The sequence below is a fragment of the Pinus tabuliformis genome, chromosome 5_2, assembly GCF_031772625.1.
Source record: "Pinus tabuliformis cultivar Carrire ecotype Pingquan chromosome 5_2, CPIR1, whole genome shotgun sequence".
NCBI classification, from domain to species: domain Eukaryota; kingdom Viridiplantae; phylum Streptophyta; class Pinopsida; order Pinales; family Pinaceae; genus Pinus; species Pinus tabuliformis.
The window spans coordinates 1124741009-1124750869 of NC_142306.1; positions in this window are offsets into that span (position 1 = coordinate 1124741009).

Genomic DNA, 9861 nt, shown 5'->3' on the forward strand with positions numbered 1-9861 from the left:
TCTTAAGGAGATGAACGGGGAAGATTGTCCAGGAGGGCCGGTCAATGGTCAGCTGCTCAAGCGGTACATTTTCTGAGTTTTTCTGCTATTCCGTTATCATTGTAAATACCATTTTATTTCAGTTTCGCTGCAAATGTGTGCTGTGAATCTTTTCTTTAGTCTGGGGCCCGAAGTGAAGGCTATAATTCTGAAGAAAGATTTCAGTTTGTCGAGTCAGTTTGTTAGTCATATTATCAAGTCGTTTTCAAATTAATTTTCAGTCAAATAAATTGAGTCAACATCTTGAATTGTTTGTCGAAATAATGACTCCATAGCCCAATGGACGAAGGCACTGTCTAGATCTTACAGAGATCTGCTGTTCTTGGCACCTCCGAGGAGCTACCATACCCATTGGAGCCAATGTTAGAGTCGGTCTGGTCATCCCTCTGTCAGAGATCAAAACTCTTTTTTGCATTTCATGTTTAGGTGTCCCATCATTTTCGATCAGTTGCATTTTGTTAGGAGCATGCCATAAATCTGACGGAAGGGCTTGTGTCACTCATTCCCCTCATGCTTGGCACTGCTGGCTCAGGTCTGTTCATAAAAATCAAGTCTTGAAAAGTCATTTGCAGTCCTGTTTCAATTTCTAGGTCATAACAGTTATTTTAGTCATTAGGTCTAGGGTTAGTTAATTTGGTCTTTGACAAAGTCTAATAAAGCCAGCAGGCCCGAGGGAGATCCTTGATAAGTTGTTATTTCAAAGATTTTTATCGTCATATAGATGGATTATGACTTCTCTTCAAAACTCTGTTTTGAAGATAAGTCGACATTTCGTTTTTGTAATAATTTTTCAAAAATTTCAGTTCTTGAATTGTCCAGGCACAGCCCTGGTCTCCTTTGCCAGACCATATGTCAGCTATCCCTGCAAAAAATTGTCAAAGAAATTCATTATTTCAACCGAAATTAAGGAGGAAACAAAAAGGTCAAAATTCTATTAATTTTGAAAAAGTGTCAATTGCAAAACATTACAAATTGGGTTATTGAAGAGGCAAAAATCAAACTGGTGTCTATATAAAGATTTTTCAATGAAGATTCAAGCCATTGTACATGCCAAGGGTGGAGAAAATCGTGTCAAGTCGAGTTTGCGTGTTTTGGAGAAGATTGGCTCACAGTTCACCTGCGCGGCGCATATAACAGGCAGCGCGACGCATATAGTGTGCGCGGTGCACACAGGACTTCTGCCCAGTATTAAATTGAACTAGCGCGGCATATATAGTGCATGCAACGCACTGGGTTATGAGCACGGCGCTTATAGATTCAAGCCCGAAATTCGTTTGGAAACTCATCAAATCGCCCAAACCTTGCATCAATTTGCCAGGTAGGCTCTCATCCACTATTGTTGCTTGATATTTGGTGATGAATGTGATTGATTTATGGATGATAGCCGTTGAAACAAGAATTGGAACCCTCCCTTTGAGACTAAGGAAATTTGTTGTAGGTTTTGAAACACTGTTTTGTCACCAAGGATTTTTCTCTTTCCCCATTTCCCTTTGTTTCCTCATTTCCAAAAATCCCCTCATCAATCCTACACTACATTCAAATCCCTAAATTCCTAATCCCTTACCCTTGTAAAAAACTCCTTAACCCTATTCACTATCCCAAACCCTAAAACCCTATTCTCATATATAGATTTCCCCTCCTCTCCCTAACTAAATTTTATGTCAATATTCCTTAATTCCCTAATATTTTCCCCTTCCTAATATTCCCTGGTTACATTTATTTTCCCCTTGGTTACAACATTGTTTATATCAAAAAGAGCAATCCATCTTCAGTTGTATACAGCAGATTCATACATCAGCATTCATTCAAGGCAGTTTGTGTATCAGCAGTGATTTCGTCTGGTCATTCATCTGAATATGAGGCAGAAACCCAAAGTGATTCTCCCTTGGGAGAACAGGAACCCCGGAGACCTCGTAAAAGTGGCAAACATGTCAGGGAAGAACTAATCACCCTTATAGAAATTCATGCCTGTCCTCTTGATATGCAGTGTTTTGAGCATCAGTCTTGCTATGAGTTTTTTCAAAAGGTGGTGTCACCTTTACACTTACACCAGAAACTGTTTCATTAGCAATAGGTATACCGAATATTGGTGAACTATGGCACAAGAAACAATAGATTGACCGGCAGCATTATGAGCCATACATCAAAACCAATTTCTTGAGGCAGCTCAAGAGAGTGTTCCCATTCCGATACCTGAAAGATGAATATGCTCCACTCATGAGATTGATCATGAAATATTTCAGCTGTGAGGGACGGTTCTCTCGTCTTTATGCTTATCACATCAGGTTGCTTATGCATTTCACCAGGGTGCGGATGATGAACATTCCGTATTTCATTTGCCGGAATATAGAGAGGATGACCACCTTTATACAACATAGAACCCCTCAGCAGCAACTTAACAGTGTCTATCATTTTGCTCTTATAAAGATTTTGGTGGTTCATCAGCTTGGATTGCAGGGCATCACTTGGGATGATTTCATCTCTCATGATTTCTTCAGAGCTTCACGAAGAGTATCAGAGGTGAAACACGAGGGTGAACCTTCTCAGCAGTATGAGCGTCATGAGACCAGGCCTGTTTTCATTACATATCAGAAAGGCTATCCGAAAGGCACCAGACCTTTGTTTGCAGCAGTAAAGCGAGTGTTATCTCCACCTGGCATGGAAGGGGCCTCGCTTCTGACATCAGTACCACAGGTACAGGACAAGGGCAAGAAGCCCAAGCATAAGAAGGGGCCTTCAGGTGAGCCATCAAGTTTCGTTCTCGTTCATGATGATGAGACAACTATAGATTCAGAGAAGGTCAAATATAGAAGGATTATCGAGGAGCAAGAAACAGACATTGAAGCCTTGGAAATCTTGTTGGAGATGGCCAAATGGAACATCAGGTATCTGGAGCAGAGAAATAAGCAGCTTGAAGACTAGCATGCAATCATGGAGCTGCAGAACATCCGTGAGAATCGCCAAGCTGCCCGACATAGGAGGATTGAGTTTACTTCTCTAGAGCGACAGATCAATGAGGATCGAGAGTCTAATCTCGAGAGAGTCAACATTTACTTGGAGAAGTGGCTAAACAAGGCCAATAGAGACAATGCATTGCTGAGACACATGGCTGTCCACTACAGGGCACAGAACAAAGTTTGCAAGGCTCAGATAAGGAATCTAAAGGTGAATTTGAAGAAGGCAATCAAGAAGCAAAAGAAGCAAAGGGAGCTCGATCGTCTTTAGATTTTGGCCGAGGCCTCTTTGGCCCAACATCACACTTGATAAGGAATCTCTAGCCCAAATTTCAAGAAATTTGGGGCATTTTTGGTGATTTTGGAAATTTTTGTGTTAAAAACAGGCTTTTTCCCTATATGCGCCGCGCACCTTGCGCGACGCATAGGATTGGGAGCTCCAAATTACAAATGGCTTGTAGTTTTGGATTTGTCATGGGAAATCATGAATTTTGGTACTTGGACAAGAAACTTGGGCAAGTTCTGGGTCCCCAAAAGGTCAAAAAACATGTAAAAAATGACCTCACTGCCCCTATTTTGACACACAGGAAGTAGTCTTGGGAGAAGGCACTTTTGGAGGGTCAAATGGACACCAAATTGGAAAATTCCACTTGGGTTGGAAAGTAGACAGGTAGGGCTTTCCAAAAAGCCAACCTGAGCTCAATTTGGACTTCAGCAAGTGCCTCAAAATCAGCAGCAAAGTAGCGTGGCGCATATAGAAATCAGCGCGGCGCATATAGATTTTTTGCCCAATTTTTCATCTTTCAGCTCAGAAATTCAGCCAGTTTGACTAGTTTTGATTTGTGATGTAATTTTTGACTTCTCTTGATGTAATTGATTGAACATGATGTAATTTTGACACTTAGTTACTTGTTCTAGAAGATTCATTCACCAAAGAGTGAAAATTTAATGAATGAATCAGTTTCCTACCTTATAGAGGCAAGTTGTTTTGACTGCCTAGATTGTAGTGCTTTGTTTAGAATTGGTTGAAACAGATCCTAGAATGATGAGCTCGACCCATAGAGGCAAGGGAATAGGTTGGATTGCCTATATTAAGTAATTTCTAAGTCATTTTCAGGGTTGGACTCTTGGGAAAAGCTTGACACTCTATTGTACATTCACTTCTGCATTTTTGGCAAAGGAAAGACCAGGGTTTTGCAGCACTGTTTGGGATCCATGTGGCTTTATGTATTGATGGTGTGCTTCTTTCAGTATTTGTAAGATGTTATGTGTATCATCTTTCTTCTCTCATCTTCTGCAATTGAACAAATGAAGTGTTAAGGTAGAATCCATAGATTGTTATGCTCTGCCTTTAAATTTGTTTGATTTTTCATGTTTTCATCTGTTTAAGGAGAATCCTTGAAAGTTTCTTGCTCTCCTTAGCTTCTCACCAGTCAGATCTAGCCATTCATTTTCTTTAAAAGCATCAAGACAATCGCCTACCTTGCCCCAAGTAGACCTCTGCAAAAACTGTGTCTCATCCCCACACCCAAAATTGCCTTTCCCTTTGATTCAACAAAAACCTCAAAAATCAACCTCAAACGCCTTGTACTACATACCTAGCCTAAGATCAATTGCCAATTTGGTCATCTCGAGCCTCATTGATCACCTTTTTCTGAGATTGACTCGGAGAGAGGCCTCTCCTGTCCTCGTAGGGCTAGCTACGAGGCTGAGCGTGGTTTGATGAGGACCTAGAACCTTGACTTTTCAACCTGAGACAAGTCTAGGCTCTAACATAGTGGCGACTCCACTGGGGAACAAAATGGTTTGCTCGTTGATGTCATTTCTTTTATAAGCTACAGACGGAGCCTGAAGATTAGCCAGGTAGCCTTCGAAACGCTTTTGCTTTGCATTAGCGCAAGTAGATAAATGCTACTTCAGTCAATCTCCGGTCTAGCTTGTAATCATGACGCTTGAAACACCCCAGTACATCTGCAAATTCTAAGCTTCTGGATGATAAGTTTAGGGTTTGACAGGCTGAAAAAGTTGTTTATGTTCCTTTGATTTCTTGAAAATAACACGCTGGCTTCAAAGAGATATACCAGAGCTAATCCAGATCCTAATCCTCCTCCTGTTTACGAAAATCCCAATTTGATTCTGAGACTCCTTCGTCAAGAGAGCTCTGTGACTCCCGTGTTTAAATCTCATTCATGTCCTACAATTTTTAAGTATCTTGAAGAACTTGATTTTGATGAGAAGTTTGAATTGTCGCTGTTTAAAACCAAATCCGAAAGTGCTCTTGGTTCTCTAGTTCCAGATCCTGACTTTGCTGCAGCTCTTGAAGTTGAAAGAAACAATAAATTAATTGAAAATTTTATCTTGAGGCACCTTCAGATAGAAATTCAGTTTTCAAATCTTGCTGATTTCCTAGAAGCTTCATTTGCAAATATTGGATCTTCTATCATGGCTCCCGCCTCGAAAATTCCATCGAACCACCTTTCATTCCCACTATTCCCCTGCAACCTATAATCACATATCAAAAGTCTGCAGTAAATTCTCCTTCTTCATCCCACATTGCTTATCCTCCGCATACACCTCCTCATACTGCTCATACTTCAGTTACACCCACTCCTCCAACAACACCGGGACCAAATCCGCCAAGAGCAATGGCCGCTCGATTTGCACCTCTTGCTCTGCCTCAAGTTTTGAATGACGTGCCCGCAGATTATCAAAGAAAAATTCCTTTGTCTGATGGCACACCTCAGAGTATCACAGCTCAGCAACATGTCGACAAAATGACAGATTTCTTCGATCTCCATGAGCTTGATGAAGAGAATGTGACCATGAGGTTATTCGTGCAGACCTTTGGTGGTGAGGTAAGGAAATGGTTCAGAGCTTTGCCGGCCATAAGTGTTCCTACATTAGAAGATATTAAGAGACAGTTTTTGGAACGTTCGGAAGTAAAGAAAGATCCGCTGCAAATCAAATCTGAATACACTAAGATCAAACGAAATGCTGGAGAGTCCGTTCAAGACTATTGCATTAGATTCAATGCAGTGTATAATGCAATTCCAGATGATTTAAAACCAACTAGAAAATCAGCGTTGCTTAAGTTCCCGGATGGTTTTGATCTGGACATGGCTTATTAATTAAGGGAGAGAGATGCAGCTACCTTAGAAGAAATGTAGAAAATTATCGTTAGTATTGAGGCAAATTTGAATGATAAGAGAGCCAGAATGAAAGCCGAGAAGAAAGTCTCAATAAAAGAAGAAGCCTCTACATCAGATCAAGTTCTTCGCAAGGTAGAAAAGATGACTGAAATGTTAGCACTTGATAAGCCGGAACCACAGATTTGGAATCACAATTTCCATGGCCAGCAGCAGCCACAATTCAGGATCAAACAGTGTGAGCAGTGAGCACAAGAAACGACATCACAACAGCAGCAAGTAAAGACACCTCTTCAGCAGAATTTTGTTGGTCAAGAATCAGATGATGAAGATAATGTAGTTGGAGAAGAAAATCACTTCTTTACTCCTGATGATATGCCCACATTTATCACTGAAGATGATGAAAATGCAGCAAGTTCAGCAGTGCAGCATGATGCAGATTTTATCTTGGCAAACGATACAGTTCTCGAGGAAGAGTCAGATGAGTATCAGAGAGGTTATATGCATGCTTTGTCCACCCAAAAACATCAGTATTCACTTAGAAACAGAAATGTTCCCATCAATCCAGTCCAGAAAAGAAAGGAAGTTCCAACATCTAAAGATGAAACACCGGTTGCCCCAAAGAAAGGAAAAGAAAGTGCTGATCCTATTACTAGCAAGCCTCCACCAGCAAATGAAAAGGTAAATCAGCCCATTGTATCAAAGGATAAAGTTGAAAAGAAAGATGTTCCAACCAAAGAGATGGAAAAGATTTCTGCTTTTAGTTTAGAAAATGAAATTTCTAAACTGAAGGTATCCATTCCCTTGACTGAGCTCATGAAGAACAGCAGCTATAGAGGTCAAGTCTCCAAAATTCTAAATTTTGACCCAATGTCAGATATGGTGAGTGTGGAGGATGATCAACCAGAATTGATATTTGGACCAAAATTGAGTGGTCAGTATGAAGTACCTCCTTTTTATATCAGTTTGAGAGTGCATGAGTTTGTGTTGCATAATGCTATGTTTGATTCTGGCGCCTCCCACAATCTTATGCCGAAAGCTATCATGGAGAAGTTGGGTTTGGACATCACCAGGAAATACCATGATCTTTATTCATTTGATTCTAGCAGGGTGAGATGTATAGGGCTTATTAAAGACTTGGTTGTAAGTTTGGATCAGATCCCCGCAAAGAATGTCTTGATGGATGTTGTCGTGGCTGACATTCCTCCCCGCTTTGGTATGCTCCTTTCCAGATCTTGGGGAGCAAAATTACAAGGAATAATACAACTTAATTTCTCCTATGCAACGATTCCCGTGTTTGGCCAAATGAGAAAGTTGTACCGGGAACAGAAAAAAGAAATACATGATCACCAACAAGGAGAAACCAATTAATCATCCGGTTAATTATGTACATACAGATCTAGAGTCTTTTGTTTTGTATTCAGATAGTTTCAATGATATTGATAGTCAGTTAATTGTAGTAGATGATATTCCAAAAATAGCAGAGAATTTCAGAGAAGTTTTGAAGAAAGAACGACAAGAACAGCAAAACACCATTGAGCAATCAGCTGGAGGTAATGGACAACAAGCAGAAAAAACACAACAAACAACATTTCAGCACTTGGTAGAAGAGGAAGATGGTTTGTGGACCATGGATTTTGATGGAGCAGTGGGCAACGACGGTGCTGGGATTGGTATTTGGGTACGTAGTCCTTTTTCTGCTTCAGACAAAGTGCCTAGTAATGTGCAGGTATGTTCTTACAAGCTTGCTTTTGATTGTTCAAACAATGAAGCTGAATACGAAGCTTTGATTGCTGGCCTGAAATTCTAAGAAAGCTAAATGCTATGAGGATTGCAGTATATGGTGACTCTGAATTGGTGATCAAGCAAGTTAAAGGCGAATATCAAGCAAAACATCCTCGGATGCGAGCATACCGGAATGCTGTCCTAGATATCCTGAAGGTGTTTTCAGATTATACATTGATGTGTGTGCCTCGTATTCAAAATAGCATTGCAGATGCACTTGCTAAGGTAGCCAGTAATTTGAAGATTCCTATGAACTCAAGCAATAAATTTGAAATCCATGTGAAGCACCGTCCGACTATCTCGGACAATCAGAGACATTGGCAAGTTTTCCAAGATGATGAGGAGATTAATGATTTTATGCAAAACAAAGGTAAGTTCAAGGATACCTCAATGGATGTAGAACATGATGATGGTAAAGATGATGTGCAGATAAATCAAATGGAAGTGTTGCAGCTCAAGGATAATGTGATTCCTAAAGGCTTGATACCTTTAGAGGAGCTCTTTGATCATGATGACGTAGCCCGCAAACCGACATTGTAGCCAATAGAAAAGGGAGTTGAAGACGTGAACCTTGGAACAACTGAGCATCCGAAGATGGTAAAGCTCTCCAAAGCATTGCCACCGAAGGTAAAGGCCAAATATATCAGTTTGTTGTCATCTTTTGCTAATGTGTTTGCTTGGGACTATTCTGATTTGAAGACGTATGATACAAATATAATTCAGCATACCATTCCTATTAAGCCTAATCAAAAACCTTTCAGACAAAAGTTAAGAAGGCTTAATCCAAAATTGCTGCCATCAATTGAGAAGGAGATAAATAGGTTGTACAAATCAAGAATCATTGTTCCCATCCGCTTTTCTGATTGGATATCTAATTTGGTGCCTGTGCGAAAGAAGACCGGTGAGATTCATTTGTGCATTGATTTCTGGAATCTCAACAAAGTTTCATTGAAGGATAATTATCCGCTGCCCAAAATGGATCACATACTACAGCGAGTAGTTGGAGCATCACACATGTCACTACTCGATGGTTATTCTGGATATAACCAAATTTTAGTCCATGAAGATGACCAAGACAAAACAACGTTCACCACTCCGTGGGGAACCTTTCATTATGCAAAAATGCCTTTCGGTTTGAAGAATGCGGGTGCTACTTTTCAGCAGGCAATGGACTTGGCTTTCGCAAATGAGAAGGATGTCTTCTTAGTGGTGTACCTTGATGATTTGACCGTGTTTTCCAAATCAGATGATGAACACTTGCTTCATTTGAAAATTGTCTTTGAAAAGTGCAGAAAATATGGTGTGTCGCTGAATCCTAAGAAGAGTTTGTTTTCCATGGATGAAGGCAAACTACTTGGGCACATTATCTCAAAGGATGGCATTTGTATCGATCCAGCACGTGTGGAAGAAATTTAGCAAATTGACTTGCCCCGGAATAAGAAGGAGATTCAATCGTTCAATGGTAAGATGAATTTTTTGCGCCGTTTTGTTCCTAATCTTGCTGAGCATCTTAGGGAGATTACAAACATGCTTAAGAAGGACAACCAAGTGTCATGGACGGAAGAGGCTGTAAAATATTTCAATTTAGTTAAATTGGTTCTTTCCTCAGCTCTGGTTTTAATCAGCCCGGATTATACTCAAGATTTTATATTGTTTTCATTTGCTTTGGAGCATACTATGGCAGTTGTGTTAATGCAGAAAAAAGATGAGCATGAGAGACCTATTACTTTCTTCAGCCGGACCATAAGAGATGTTGCTTTGAAATAAAACATTATCGAGAAACAAGCCCTTGCACTTGTAAAAGAACTGAAAGATTTCCATGTGTACATTCTGCATTCTCATATTTTAGCTTATGTTCCTGATGTTGTTGTCAAAGATGTTTTGGTTCAGATCGACCCTAAAGGAAGACATGGCAAATGGATAGCAGCTTTGCTGGA